General features: G+C 51.0%; 1 protein-coding gene across 2 annotated transcripts in view; it reads right to left on the minus strand.

Annotated features, from left to right (window-relative positions):
- Window positions 1-7,851, minus strand: part of Ptpre (protein tyrosine phosphatase receptor type E) — a 187,117-nt gene extending 179,266 nt beyond the window's left edge. The window contains exon 1 of one of the 2 annotated variants that reach the window (XM_045141642.1): window positions 7,834-7,851. The gene's annotated coding sequence lies outside the window, so the exon portion shown is untranslated. Of the gene's footprint in view, window positions 1-7,146; window positions 7,201-7,833 lie in introns of those variants that run through there. The other variant, XM_045141643.1, reaches the window with a different exon arrangement.
- Window positions 7,852-15,006: the final 7,155 nt, after the last annotated feature.

Raw genomic sequence — 15,006 nt, forward strand, 5'->3', positions numbered from 1 at the left:
AAATTGTAAAGAGTGGTGTGCATGCACGCACTTTCCTATAGAAGGAACCTTTAGTCAGCCTCGGGATCTCCAAGGTGGCCACTGGTCCCTCAGGCAGAACCTAGACTCCCTGCTGACATCCTTGTGAGTGTGGAATCTCAAACCTCCCACCCTTGCCCCTCTGCCCCTGGCTCCAGCTTCATTCAGATGCGTTGCTCCCCAGGCTGGGCAGGCCGCTTCGCACTGCTAGGCAGGCATGGAAGCCCCTCTGTCCATATTATTCCAGCCCTTTTGGCAGCAAAGCAATGGCCAGGGCCAAGCCTGCGCTCTTTGACGAAGCCCTTCCAGGCCCCACTCCACAGGCCCAGCCACCTGGCCCTCCTCTGCGTCACGTTCGCCACTCCCTGTAGGCAGTAGGTTCCGTATCCCTGTGGACCCAGACACCCCGAAGGCACAGACATCATGACTTCCGTTTGTAGCTGTGGTGCTAATATCAGTGCGTGTATACTGCAGGCTCAGTAAAGGTTCAGAGTTCCCGCCGACTCTTTCTAAAAATATTTTATGTATCTATTTGCTAGCAAAGAGAAAGGGGGGCAGAAACAGAGACAGAGAGTGAGTGAGCACAGGCACACCAGGGCCCTCTCCCACCCACCGCAAACACACTCCAGAGGCACGTGCCGCTACTGCAGTCAGCTCAACGCTGCTGCGGCAAACATCCAACCAGACACAGCCGCTGGGAGGAAGGGGTTTATTTCAGGCTTACAAATCCCAGCAAGGCCGTCAATGGCTGTGGAAGCTGCTTCCTTCCACAGATCCAAGCAGAGGGAGGCACAGAGAGAAGCTGCAGGTGGCCCAGCGCCAACATCCGCGCGCTCCGCCAGAGCTCGCGCTGCTCTCCCTACGCTTTTGGGCTGGAACTCGGATCCGTCCCCAAACACACTTCAGGGATGGACTCCAAGATCTGCCCCCAGTGACACCTCTTCCCCAGCAGGGCTCCACCCACTAAAGACTCAAAATTCAAGCCTAAGTCTATGGGACCATATATTCAAACTACTACAGCCACTTTGTGTAATCTGGCTTTACCTGGGTTGTAGAGATTTGAACAGGGACTGGCAGGTTTTGCAAGCAAACACCATTTTTTTGTAGTGGGGGGTTCTTTGAAATTGGGTCTCACACTAGGCCAGGCTGACCTGGAATTCACTATCTAGTCTCAGGCTGGCCTCCAACTCATGGAAATCCTCCTACCTCTGCCTCCTAAGCGCCTGGCAGCAAGGGCTTTTAGCCTCTCAGCCATCTCCCCGGGCTTCTCACAGACTCTTAAACACTTCTTACATGCTGAAAACCAAGAAAGATCCTTTGAAAGAATATTTCTGGCTAGCTAAGAACAGGCCTAATTTGGCTCAACATAGTACAAATTATTGAGTTTCTGGCTCTTGAACACTTATACTACATTTGGGCCAAAATCAGGGCTGTGCTGAAAGGAATTTAAATGGCTAGCTGATAAGATCCTCCATGGAGGACGGCACCTCAGCTGAGGCCTGCAGTGCAGGCAAAAACCTTGACTGAGTTACCGATGCACTTGACTGAGGACCACTGGGGCAGGAACGAGAACGCAGAGTCAACTGGATGGCAATTAAGGGCAGGGTGACTATTTCAGAGCCCTGTCCAGCACTCAAGCATTTTGAAGGACACTTTCAGGACCAGAAAAACCAAGGATGACAAGAAGAGTTAGTGACAAGAAATAATGTGACCAGCGGCAATACACAAGGGGAGATCGCGTGGCTGGAGACGAAAGTTGCTTTTTGATCTGTGAACTTCACAGAATGATTAGTACCTCAAAGGAGTTCCAGTTTTGCTTATCTAAGAAGCTCAAATGTTGTATTCTCTGTGGGAGAACATTTGCATGCTTTCTATTCATTAAAGGTAGAATCCTAAAGCCACACTGTGCTGGCTCAGGCTGAGTCACCGTAAAACCTTAAGTGTAATAAAAAGGATGCATATTCTGGCTTATCAAGTCACACTGCTTTCCTCCCACATAACGGCTTCAGAGGTCCAAGCTGTTTGGGACTGAATTCTGCCCGACATAAGCCTGTGTCGTGTGCTGTCTGGAACTGTCCCAGGCCAGGCCCTGGCCCTCGTCCCCCTCCCACCTGGGCCCAGGGCACAGCGCTCACATTCCGGGCTGCAAGGGACTGCGCAGAGGACCCGCCTCCTGACTGGCCAGAGCTGGAGGTAGAAACAGCCTCTCCGAGCCTGGCTCCCTTCCTCTCTCCTGTCCCTCCTGCCTCCCTTTCTTTCCACTGCTGGTAGAGTGGGGTGAAGGGAAAGGCTGGCCCTACAGAGAGCGGGAAGACCCCTAGACACAGGGCAGCCGCAGGACCCTCTCTGAGCTAGACACACCTTCTTGCGTGGTCAGGATTCTGCAGGGAGGCTCAGGGCATATTCTGTAGAAGGCTTTGTCTCCATGGAGACCTTCAGGCTTCTAAAACCCACCCTTCTTCACCACAGGAAAACCAGCCTGTGACCCAAATGTGCTCTGGGAGAAGTGGGCTGATAAGGACTGGGCCCAGGCAGGGCTAGTCCCGGGAAAACTGTGACAAGAGAAGCACTGACTGTTGACGGGAACCCTGAACCCCCTCCATGGGAGTGGGCCGATTCTGCGACTCAACAGTCACCATTCTCTGAGGAGACCTGGTCCTTCCCATAGAAGGATGTCCATCTTTGCCATATGTCCAGCAATAGAATCAAAGCTTTTTCCTGGGGCAAGAATTTCAGACAAACGTCTGTGGGTGAGGTGAGGGCAGACTGGAAGACAGGCTTTAGGGAAGAACATCAGATCATGTAGGTGGGCATCCACTTTGGACCTCTTTGAGCTCGAGAAGAAAGGACAGCCAAAACGAGTGGGGCTTCACAGGGATCTGCTGGAGGTCTCTGTACATGGAGCCCACAGCCAGGTGCCCCATGCTCAATGCACTTGAACTCAGGGTAGGGCCAAGCCTGCCGAGAGCACGCAGGCCTTACAGCAGACTGATTAGAGCCTAGCTTGTGGTGACACAGTCTGGAAACTGCAGCTCCTTAGAGTGGGACACAAAATAAAAAGCCATGTATGACAATACACTGTGATCAGGTGGCTGAAATGAGATATCCAGAAATCTGGTTGGAAGGGGAAAAAAATGGAGCTAATTTTCTCCTTAGTACAAAATCTGGTGACTAATGTCCAGCTGGAAGTACCCAAATAGACCTAAAGGCATCAAAAATGATGTCTGCATTTCTAGATAGAAATTTAGCATCTGCCTTGAGTATAAAAGGACTGCAGCTAAAATGGTCTCGGCCCTTTGGTTCCAGGGCTGCAGCCTCTAGTCCTTCAGCAAGCATAGGCCAGTCTCCCACACACCCCTCTGCCTGTCCTCAGCAGAATCACACAGCTGTGCCCAGCTCCTGTTATGAAGACTGGACTCATACCTTACCTGCTCAGGACAAGCCTCTGGGCCATGGGCCTCCATCTGACCCTGTCCTTCTGCCCAGATGGCCTTGCCAGCATCCCAGGCTGTGCCTCCTCCCCAAGGGCACAACAGTTATCTGCTCTATTTGTGGCTGTGCCTCAGGCAGGGTGACATTGTGTCTGTGGAACCTCAGACGCTCAGCCTCCCACCCGTTCCTCCACTATAACACACCTCTGAGTTTCTGGTACTCTGACAAGCTGGTCATCCTGGAGCAGATGTCAGAATCCCACACCAGCTTCAGGAGCTCTTGGCCCAGTTGTTATCCCCACACAGGCCCTTCCAGGGGCTCCGACTCAGCGCTGTGATGCCCAGACCAGACGCCCAAACAAATTTCCCTAATAATAAATACCTCACTTGTCACTCCCAATACCTGCCCACAGCACCCTCGATTTTCACCCCAACTAAGGACAGTTTTGTCTCCCTGTACCTGATAGAGTTCCAATTTGCTTTGGAGTAGAAGGACATCCCCCTTTGTTACTTGAAACCATATATAGTGACAGACTAGATAGGTCAATGTTTTCTTGATGTATTTAGGAGATTTTTAAAATAGATATCCATCTTTAAAAAAAAAAACAAAACAAAGGTCAATTTATCCCTCTCTGCTTCCTGACAGTGGACACAATGTGACAAGCCATCTCACGTTCCTGCTGCCATGATTTTCCCATCATAAAGGACTGTACCCTGAAATGTGAGCAAACATAAGCCCTTCCATCCTTAGAAAAATAAGAATAAGAACTGTAAAGATGCTTCAGCTGGCTCCTCTTTGATTGGAAACCAATATAAAAGAGTATGTTGATTTTTTGTGTTCTGAATAGTTAAAGAGTTTTGATTTCATAAGCTTCACCAATCCCTTTGAAGTATTTACGAGGTTGAAAGGAAGTTTGGGGCCAGGATTCTGGCGGAGAGAAGGCTGCAGTGAGCCCAGAGCCTGTGAACCACATCAAAACGCCCCCGTGCAGAACACCTGGACGGGGCAGACCTCAACAGGTGACATTTGGGAAACAGCAGCCAGGACTGAGAGAAGGAAAATGAGGCTGGGTGGCTAATCACTAGAGCGAGCATCTTCCAGCCCCCATCTAACCATTCTCCCCACGCCCTGCCCATCTGTTTCTCTTGAGAATAAGGAACATTTTATAGACCCTTGTCACCTTGGGATGTGACCAAATCTAAAACAGCCACCCTAAGAACATTAGCCAGCATTCTGCTTTTGTAGGAAAAAATGGTAAGTGACAAAGTACAGAGAAATTCACCTGAAATACACCTCTGATACATCTAGGGTCAGTGCCTAAAGCGAACAGCATGCTAACCCCCAAGCCTGCCCTCACCCTCTCTCTAAGGCTCAATCTGGAGTGGAGGGGAACTTGGCAGCAGCCCTCAGCTGAGACGAGGCAGCCCCGCCTAGTCCAGGGGTGCATCAGCACCCTTTCTCAGAAAGTGAAAGAGACAGAGTCTGGCCACAGCCCTGGGGGAAGGGAGGCAGATGAGGCTCAGACATGACCCAGAACAGGCCTACTCTTTGAGGGAAGAACACTGAAGGGCCAAGGGCTGCAGGGGATGTCCACGGGTTTTGGCTTTACGCTACGGTGAAGGCAGATGCGGCCCTCAAGCTGGCTGGTCTTGCTTTATGTTGGACATGCTGCTTCCCAGCACTGGCACTGATTTGCCTCTACATGGCCTCACACCAGCCCAGTGTAATTCACGGTTAGCCATATAGTTTAATTCATCTATAGCCAGCTACATCTCTGCCTCATGGATCACTAACACCGGAATCCACGGTGAAAGGCGAAGGAGAGTGGATTTGCTCATGGAATGTGAGTAAGAAGTAACATTATAAGATTACTAATTAAATCATGCAAAATGTGCTCCTTGAAGTTGCCTAGCATCTCCCAGCGCACGGACTTGAGCTCCCTTTTGAGTGAACAGCAGGGACACGCCGTTGTCGTTCATTCATGCCCACTAGTTCTTTCATTGTTGTCTGTTTGTTTGTTTTAGTTTTTCGAGGAAATAGGGTTTCACTCTCTAGCCCACGCTGACCTGGAATTCACTAAGTAGTCACAAGGTGGCCTCGAACTCACAGCAACCCACCTTCCTCTGCTGGGATTAAAGGTGTGTGCTGCCATGCCCAGCCCCACTAGTTTATAACGTGTCTGATGTAGGTTTTAGGAAAACAGTAAGCTTAGCTGCTGTCATCGCATGCCTTGAGATCTATATACATCCTCCGCCCACCTTACAACCGACCGTCAGACAAAGCAGAGAGGGTCAGTCCAGTCCATTTTGAGTGAGCACTGGCGCCTGAACTTTCAGCCTTTTAGCCAAGATCAATCCAAAATGAGGATTCGAACCCAAGATCCAAGGTCTTGGAGACACGCCCTTCACTGACAGCTGGGGGGAGGAGCTAATCTACCTGACAAGTTTAACTGGAAGTATAAAGCAGATTGCAACAAGTGCTTAGGGCGGCCAGAGTACCCCTCCACGGTGCCAAGGGAAGAGGTCTCTCGCAGGAGCGGGGTAAAACAAGGATTGTGTGGACTGAGGTGCTCAAGTCGGACCTTGAGGTCTGGGTACCCCAACACTGGCATTTTGCTCCTCAGAAGCCCAGAACATACTCTGGGAGAGCCCATGCCAACCCTATTCAAGCAAGGAGCTCTTTCCTTTAAGACCACGCTAAAAGACCTTAGTGGTCAGGGTCTAGGGACCCCTGATTTCACACACACCCTTGTTTGGTGCCTTGGTTTTGGAAAAGCACCCCCTCTCCATTTTAAATATGCACAGATTTTTAATTTGCGAGAAAACTGCTACTTTGCAAACATATCCAGGCACCTGAGGTCAGGGGCCACTTAGGGACAATGATAGAATCGACTGATGAGAGAGAGAGAGCCACGCAGGCATTTCTAGAGCACACGAGCATCCTTTGCTGGTTTTCCTTCACTTCCGCAGCCCGTCGGCGCAGAACAGTCGCAGTCTCCCAGGTTGAAATCTGACCGAGGAGTCTTTAGCACTAGCCAGCAGTGTGACTGCAGGCTCAGAGGGTCTAACACCACTACAAAGACACTCGGTGCCTGGGGAGGAATTGATTTAGGTCAGGACCGGTCCCCAGCCGCCGCGGGGGCCTCACCGCCCTGCGGGTCGTCCGCAGATGGTCGCGAGGTGCTCCGGGATGGGGCACCGCGGGCTCCTGTTCCCGGGAGTTCTCAGGTCACGCCACGGACTGCAATTATTGGCCGCGTGCCCGGGGCTAGCTGCCAGGTCTCGACGACACGGCCCGGGGCCCCAAGCTGCCCGCCTGGGGAGGCTCCAGGAGAGCCCAGCCCGCAGCAAGCCCGCAGCGCCCCCCGCCACGCCCGCCCGGAGTTGGCGCAACTCGACTCACTTTCTGGAAAGGCTCCAGTCCCCACGCTGCTGCGTGCGCACCCTAGCACCCCACGGGCACCCTCCCGCCCCGGAGCCGGCCGCGGGGTCCCGGAGCGCAGTCAGGGACTCCGGGAGGAGGGACGCAGGCAGCGGCCAGGCTCGCACGGTCCCCGCTTGGCTGGCACCCTGCGCGCCCCAGAGGTGGCAACGAGCCGGCCGGGCCCCGGCACCCACGCGCGACCCGTGCACGCGGGCCGCGGCGGCGACGGGGCGCTCCCCGGCGTCCTTCCCCCGCCCGCCGCGAGAGCCTCACCTCGGGGGAGCCGGCGCTGGGGCTCCGTTCGCGCCGCCGCCGCGGCTCCGCATCTCCCGGGCGCCCGCAGTCGCCGCCGGCGCGAGCGGGCGAGGGTCGTGGGCGCGCGCCGAGGCCGCGGCTCCCGGGGCCGCTCCGGACGCCTCTCGCCGCCGCGCGCAGCCCGCAGCCCGCAGGAAATCTGTCCGGCCGGCCGGTCCCGCCGCCCCGCCGCCGCCTCCGCTGGCCTCCGGCTCCCGCTCCGGCTCCGGCTCGGGCTCCTCGGCGGGGGCGGGGTCCTGGCGCTGCGAGGGGCGAGGGCGACGCCTGGCGCCGGGCCCCGGGAGCGCACCCCGGACGCCGGGCCTCCCTGCTGCAAGGCCTGGACCCCCTGGAGACACCCACGCTCCGTGCAGGGCCCTTCACCCGGTTGACGCCCTTACAGAGGAGCCCCTGGCCCGGCCTCTCTGCCGTGCACGCAGGCATCGGAGGGTGTCAAGTCACAGGACCTTCTGTGCAGCCTTGGCCCGGGGAACCTGGCTGGAGACGCACTTTAAGGACAGGATTCAGGGCACCTGCTTACAGCCCTGATTCAGAGAAGTTGGGAAATATCTCCAGTAGACTCCACCCCCAAAAGGTGGTGAGGGTACCCCATGGAGGATGCTGGCAGGGTCCGTAAGGCAGTTTGTGGCAAAAATAAACACATACCCAGAAAGGAGACTAGGAAAGGGTGTGGGCCTGCTGCTTTGGGGACGTCCAAGGACATTCCTGGCCGTCGGGCGGCGCTCCTGCCGGCATTGAACTTGCGTGCAGGGCGCTGGGGATGAGCGAGGCGCAGACCTCATGCGGATGTCGAGCGCTGTGGTGGGAGCCTCGCTCATTGAGCTGGTGAGTGAGTGAAGGGGTGAACGAAGGAGGGAATGCTATGTCAGTAGCCACAAGTCAGCTCTTAGGAGAGTCAGCACGGCTCTGCACAGAGCTGCAGACAGGAAGCCTGAAGGGCCAGGGCCACGGGACCCTGCGCAGTGGACCTGCTCAGAGTGTCGTCCCCTGCCCACGCACAAGGGCTGTGAAACCATGGGAGAGCTCCTGCCCAGCCTTCTTGTCTCTGGAGGCCTGTAAAAGCACCCAGTGCGTGTGCTCAAAAGCAAGCAACTCCATGGGCTGGAGAGATGGCTTAGCGGTTAAGCGCTTGCCTGTGAAGCCTAAGGACCCCGGTTCGAGGCTCGGTTCCCCAGGTCCCACGTTAGCCAGATGCACATAGGGGCGCACGCGTCTGGAGTTCGTTTGCAGAGGCTGGAAGCCCTGACGCGCCCATTCTCTCTCTCTCCCTCTATCTGTCTTTCTCTCTGTGTCTGTCACTCTCAAATAAATAAATAAATAAAAATTTAGAAAAAAAAAAAAAAACCAAGCAGCTCCAGACTTCACCTGCAAGCTCAGCTCACACCCTTCGCTACCTAGCTGCGCTTCCTCCTCCGTCGTCTCCTCCTCCTTTTGGTTTTTCCATAGGGTCTTTCTCTATCCCAGGCTGACCAATGTAGTCTCAGACTAGCCTTGAACTCATAGCAATCCTACCTCAGCCTCCCAGGTGCTGGGATTAAAGGTGTGCACCAGGACCGATCTCTTTGTGTCTTAAATGTAACCCCTTCTCCCCGCCCACTGCCTTCACCTCTCCTAAGCCTACATGGTCCCCTAATTTCAGGCCCTGCTTAAAAACCTCCTCCGTCCAGAATAAACCAAACTTGTGGAGGAGGGCAGAAAGAATGTAAGAGCCATAAGGTGGGATGGTGTACTGTGAGGCATTGTTTCCCCAGCCTATCCTACAGAGACCGGTGCATTCACCACTCCACAGAGAACAGGAACAAACCGGCTGAGGAGGGTCCTTAGTGGGATGGGGCAGGAGAGAGGGAGTAGAAGAGTATGATCTTATGGAAATATGAACAACTTGCAATATGTTCATATGTTGAAGTTCTTAATTAAAAAAAATAAACTGGGGGTAGGGAATTACCATGGGATATTTTTTATCATCATGGAAAATGCTAATAAAAATTAAAAAAAATAATAAAAATAAAAAGTTTAAAAAATAAAATAAAATAAAGGGTTGGAGAGATGGCTTAGCAGTTAAGGTGCTTGCCTGCAAAGCCAAAAGACTCATGTTTGATTTCCCAGGACCCATGTAAACCACATGCACAAGGTGGCCCAGGCCCTGCAGTTCATTTACAGTGGCTGGAGACCATGGTGTGTGCCTGTTCTCTCTCTCTCTCTTCCTCCCTCCCTCCCTCCACACACACACACACACACACACACGTATGTATATCTGCCTCTTCTCTCTCAAATAAATAAATATAAATATTTTTTTTAAAAAACCCAAGTTAAGCCAGGCATGGTAGAGCACACCTTTAAACCCCGCACTCAGAAAGCAGAGGTCAGAGGATCCCAGTGAGTTCAAGGCCAACCTGAGACTGTGGAGTGAGTTCCAGATCAGCCTGGGCTAAAGTGAGACCCTAGCTAGAAAAACAAACAAACAAACAAAAAACAGTCAGGCATGGTAGTGCATACCTTTAATCCAAGCACTTGGGAGTTCACCGTAGGAGGATTGCTAGTCCCCCGCAGCCTGGGACTACATATGGAATTCACGGTCAGCCTAGGCTAGAGCAAGTTCCTACCACAAAAAGTAAAGAAAAACAAAAAAAGAGCCAGGCGTGGTGGTGCACACCTTTAATCCCAGCACTCAGGAGGCAGAGGTAGGTGGATCACTGTGAGTTCAAGGCCACCCTGAGACTCCATAGTGAATTCCAGGTCAGCCTGGGCTAGAGTTAGACCCTACCTCGAAAAAAAAAAAAAGAAAATAACTAACTTAATTTTAAAAAATAAGAACCTGCAGTGTGCTTGTGATGATGTGCAAGCAGCAAGCAGGTTCATGCACTGCTGTGGAAGTCTTCACACCAGTGTGCTCACACCTTCTTCTCTTCCACAGTTCCCATCATGGACTGGAATTATTTATGAGTTTATTTTGTCTTTGGCTATTAGTCCCCTCTTCCCTTGCCCCAGGGCTGGAAGCTCCTGGCAGCGCAGACTACACCTGTCTCCAGCCTGTCTGCTCCTGCAGCGTCCGACGTGCCCTACTTCCAGGAGGTGCTCAGCCGGCATGTGGGCTGGCAGAGTGGAGGACAGGCCCAGCAGGCAGCTCCCTCCTGAGTGTGCCCTCAAGAAATAGCTCAGGTGAGGTATGGCTGGGTGGCCCAGTGGCATCACCCAGACCTGGGTTTTCCAGCTGGTAGCTCTGCAGAACCAGGCTGGTGGAGGAGAAGGCGACCCTGCTGGAGCTCTGAGGAGCAGTTTTTCCTGTTAACATGCGGGGCTGGGGCGGCAGCCGGGGAGCTGCGGAGACCAGATCACAGCGCCTCGGCCAGACGTCTGCCGCTGGGAGGTGGACAGTCTTCAGAACAGGGTGAGGAGGCAGATGGCTCTCCTCTCACAGCAGTATCCGCCCTGTTGGACCCCAGAGATTCTTCTAGGGATTAAGCAGCATTCCTTAACATCCTCACGGTTACAGACATCTTGTCACGCAGAGGCAAAATGTTCTGTTGAACGTCTTTGTTCCCCACATGGGCTCAAGGCCTGAGTTAATTCCCTTCCCTTCATCTTAGGACCCAGGACCTCCCTGACTTACTCATGCCATGGTGAACATCCCACCACCCTTGTCTTTTAGATCCTGGGAGGAAGCCCCTCTCTAGCCTGCCTGAGCCCACCTGCGTCCTGGAATGCCATCTCCAGCACCCTGGCTCTTCTCATGCCACCCGGCCATGTAGTTCCTTTCCACAGGACAGCCGTCCATCCAGGCAGCGTTCCTGGGACCCTGAGCATCAGATGACCATGTGTCCAGTCTCCACTGTACTCCAGGACTTGACCCCATGGTTTCTCCACAGTGACTTGACAGTGCTCCTCAGGCTTACGATGCCCATCAGAATTCAAGGACACTTCAGAGGAGGATAAGCAAAATGAGGCCCAGTTGCTATGCCCACAGCAAACATTCACTTTTAAGCAATATGCAGAAAAATTAACCCAAGATCACGTGACTTTAGAAGAAAAATCAGGCCTTGGTGATTGCCAGGGAACAGGGCAGAGAGAGCAAGAGAAACCTGTGAGAACATAACGCCTTCATGGCTACCTTTAGGGTCTGTCCATACTAAGAGCTCAACAGTTGGGACGGCTGTTCTGATCTCTAGAATGTTCTAAATGAGTACCTAGTAGGCTCACAATTTTTATATGATTCCCTTAGGCATCCTTCTGCTCTCTTTCCAAGTTATGCCTAAGAACTAACAGTGACTGCCTACTGAAATCAAGAGAATAGGGGCTGGGGAGATGGCATAGAGGTTAAGGAATTTGCCTGCAAAGCCAAAGGACCCACGTTCAATTCCCCAGGACCCATGTAAACCACATTCACTAGGTGGCACATGCATCTGGAGTTTATTTGCAGTAGCTGGAGGCTTGACATGCCCCCCATCCCTCCCTCCCTCTTTCTCTCTCTCAAATGATTAATTTTAAAAAATTAAGAAAGAAGAGAATGGCCTCTTTTCCAGAAGCTTCCCCACTAACCTAAAGAAAGGGATAGCCACACCCTGCTCTGTGTTCTCAGTGTTTGAATCCCTTTTCCTTGGATTACTTTTCAGTGGTGATGTGCAGTCCTAAGTGTCGAGTGATGAATATGGGCCACGACAGGAGTGATGGTGACATGTATGCCCCATCGAGATGCTGACATTTTCATGTCCTAGAAAATCCTCTCCTGCCCCTTTTCAGAAACAACCCATTCCTGCCAAGGGTGACCAAGGTTCTGATGTCTGTTACACAGACAATTTTGCCTGATCTAGCTCGTTTAGGAGAGTAATTATGTAGTATGTCATATATATGAACATGGTTCCTATCTACTAGTTATTTGGAGTCTCTTTCACACAGCAAAATATTTTTGAGATCCATTTATTTTGTAAACTTTTCACTTATTTATTTTCTTTCTTTTTTATTTTTTTATTAACAATGTCCATGATTATAAACAATAGCCCATGGTAATGCCCTCCCTCCCCCCACTTTCCCCATTGAAACTCCACTCTCCATCATATCCCCTCCCCCTCTCAATTAATCTTTCTCTTATTTTCATGCCATGATCTTTTCCTCCTATTATGATGGTCTTGTGTAGGTAGTGTCAGGCACTGTGAAATCATGGATATCCATGCCATTTTGTGTCTGAGGAAGCACTTTGTAAACAGTCCTAACCTTCCTTTGGCTCTTACATTCTTTCTGCCACCTCATCCTGAGTCTTGGAAGATGTGATAGAGATATTATAGTACTGAGCACTCCGGTCACTTCCTTCCAGCACCATGATGCCTTCTGAGTCATCCCAAGGTCACTGACATCTGAAAAGAGAAGGTTCTCTATCAAAAGTGAGAATAGCATTAATATAAGGGTGTGAACATTAAGAGAAGTGCTTACTGGGCAGTTTGATGAGCATAGTATATACATTTAGCCAGACAGCAGCAGACTCTATACCCCTAGGGCTCATGACTACCCTTGTTTTAGGTTTTCAGCATCAGGTATGTATTACTTCCATAGAGCGAGCGGGCCTTCAGTCCAATCAGAGGGCAGTTGGTTTCCACCATGACAGATGTGCCACTATTGCATCCATTGGCTCATTTGGCCTGGCTGGCCAAATATAAGGCTTGCAGTGTTGAGTATCTTCACTTGTGATTTCTTTCTCCCCCCATTTAACTGCATGCAGAATAGCTTCTTCCAAGTTTCTGTCAACTGGTCTACATGGAGGAGGTTATCAACTCAGTTCCATCAGGATTTCTCAGTGGCCATGCAGCCCAAGTATGTGGGGTCTTCAGCAATAGGGTGTTACCATCTATTCCTGGTGGGAAACCAGGGCCTCGGCAATAGCCTGTAGTGTTTTGGGGGCATCAGGACCTCCCTGGCCAACAACTCTCTGGAAAGTATCCCATCCTTGACACTGAAAATTTTTTAATAACAATCTATGGCTGAGTGTTCCATTGTCCAAAAAAGTAGGTTTCCATATGCTTTATTTATATCCTTTTAGATTTTTATTAGCCCTCCCTCCACCTTTCCTTTTCTCAATCCCTTCCCCTGACTTCACTTGGGCCTTTTCATCCCCCATTAATCTGTTCTTCTATTTACAATACCATCCTATTAAGTACACCCCCTTCCTCTCTCTTCTCTTTATATCTCTTTTCTAACTTACTGGCCTTTGCTACTGAGTTTTCTTCCTATACACAGAAGTCCAATCATCTGTAGCTACGATCCACATATGAGAGAGAACATGCAATGTTTGGCTTTCCAGGCCTGGGTTCCCTCACTTAGTATAATCCTTTCCAGATCCATCTGTTTTCCTGAAAATTTCATAACTCCATTGCACAAATGTGCCATATCTTCATTATCTACTCAGTTGAAGGACATCTAGGCTGGTTCCATTTCCTAGCTATTGTGAGTTGAGCGGCAATAAACATGGTTGAACAAGTATCTCTAAGGTAGTGAGATGAGTCCTTAGGATATATGCCTAGCAGTGCTATAGCTGGGTCATATGGAAGATCTGATTGGAGCTGTCTTAGGAACCTCCACACTGATTTCCACGACGGCTGGGCCAGATTGCATGTCCCACTAGCCCAGGCTGACTTGGAATTCGGTGTGTGGACTCAGGGTGGCCTTCGGCTCCTACCATCCTCCTGTGTGCCTCTGAGTGCTGGGGTGAAAGGTGTGCACCATGCTTGCCTGAAGATACGTTCTTCTTTAAAATGTATTTGTTTATACTTTTGGTTGTTTTTCAAGGTAAAGTCTTGCTCTAGCCCAGGCTAAATTGGAATTTACTATATAGCCTCAGGCTGGCCTCAAACTCACAACTACCTCTGCCTCCCAAGTGCTAAGATTAAAGGTGTGCACCACCACACCTGGCCTATTCCTGTCTTCTTCATTTAAAATTAATTTTTTTTAAAAAATATTTATTTGAGAGTGACAGACAGAGAGAGAAAAAGGCAGATAGAGAAAACTGGGCGTGCCAGGGCCTCCAGCCACTGCAAGCGAACAAAGATGCATCAGACGCATGGGCACCTTGTGTATCTGGCTTTATGTGGGTGCTGGAAACTTGAAATTGGGTTCTTTGGCTTAGCTGGCAAGTGCTTTAACCACAAAACCATCTTCCAACCACTAAGCCATCCTCCAGTCCTAAAGCTAAAACTCAAATTTACAGATTGTTTTCATCCAAATTTCTTCAAAAATATTTTCCTCCTTCTTCTTCTGGGACTTTTAAAATTCATGTACCTGATCTCCCAGGCCCCTAAAACCTTTCAGATGTGTACGCTGCCCCCCTAATGGGGTTGTGTTCAGACAGTTGCTTTGCTGTGTGCGTCTGTTCACTGCCACACAACCCTCTCTGCCTGCCCACCACACACACACACACACACACACACACACACACACACACACTCAGTGATTAATCTTCTGTAAGTCCAGTCAGTGAACTTCCATTTCAGATGCCATGGAATGTAGATGCCATAGACCTTTCATTTGCTTGCTTTAAAGTAGGTTTTATTTCTCTGCAAAGGGTCCCCATGTTTATGCACTGAACCATCTTTCCTTATCACCCTGAGTGGATTTAGAGTAGCCCTTCCGGTTTTCTCTTCTTTTTAACATCTTTGCCTTCTTTGAACATACTGCTACTGACTTTGTTTATTTAGAGGCAGGGTCTCATTCTAGCCCAGGCAGACCTGGAACTCACTCAGCAGCCCCAGGTAGACAGGGAGGGATCCTCCTACCTCAGCCTCCAAGTGCTGGGGTTAAATTCATGCACTACCAAGCCTGGCCTGATTGTAATTT

The sequence above is a fragment of the Jaculus jaculus genome, chromosome 1 (assembly GCF_020740685.1).
Source record: "Jaculus jaculus isolate mJacJac1 chromosome 1, mJacJac1.mat.Y.cur, whole genome shotgun sequence".
Classification (NCBI taxonomy): Eukaryota; Metazoa; Chordata; class Mammalia; order Rodentia; family Dipodidae; genus Jaculus; species Jaculus jaculus.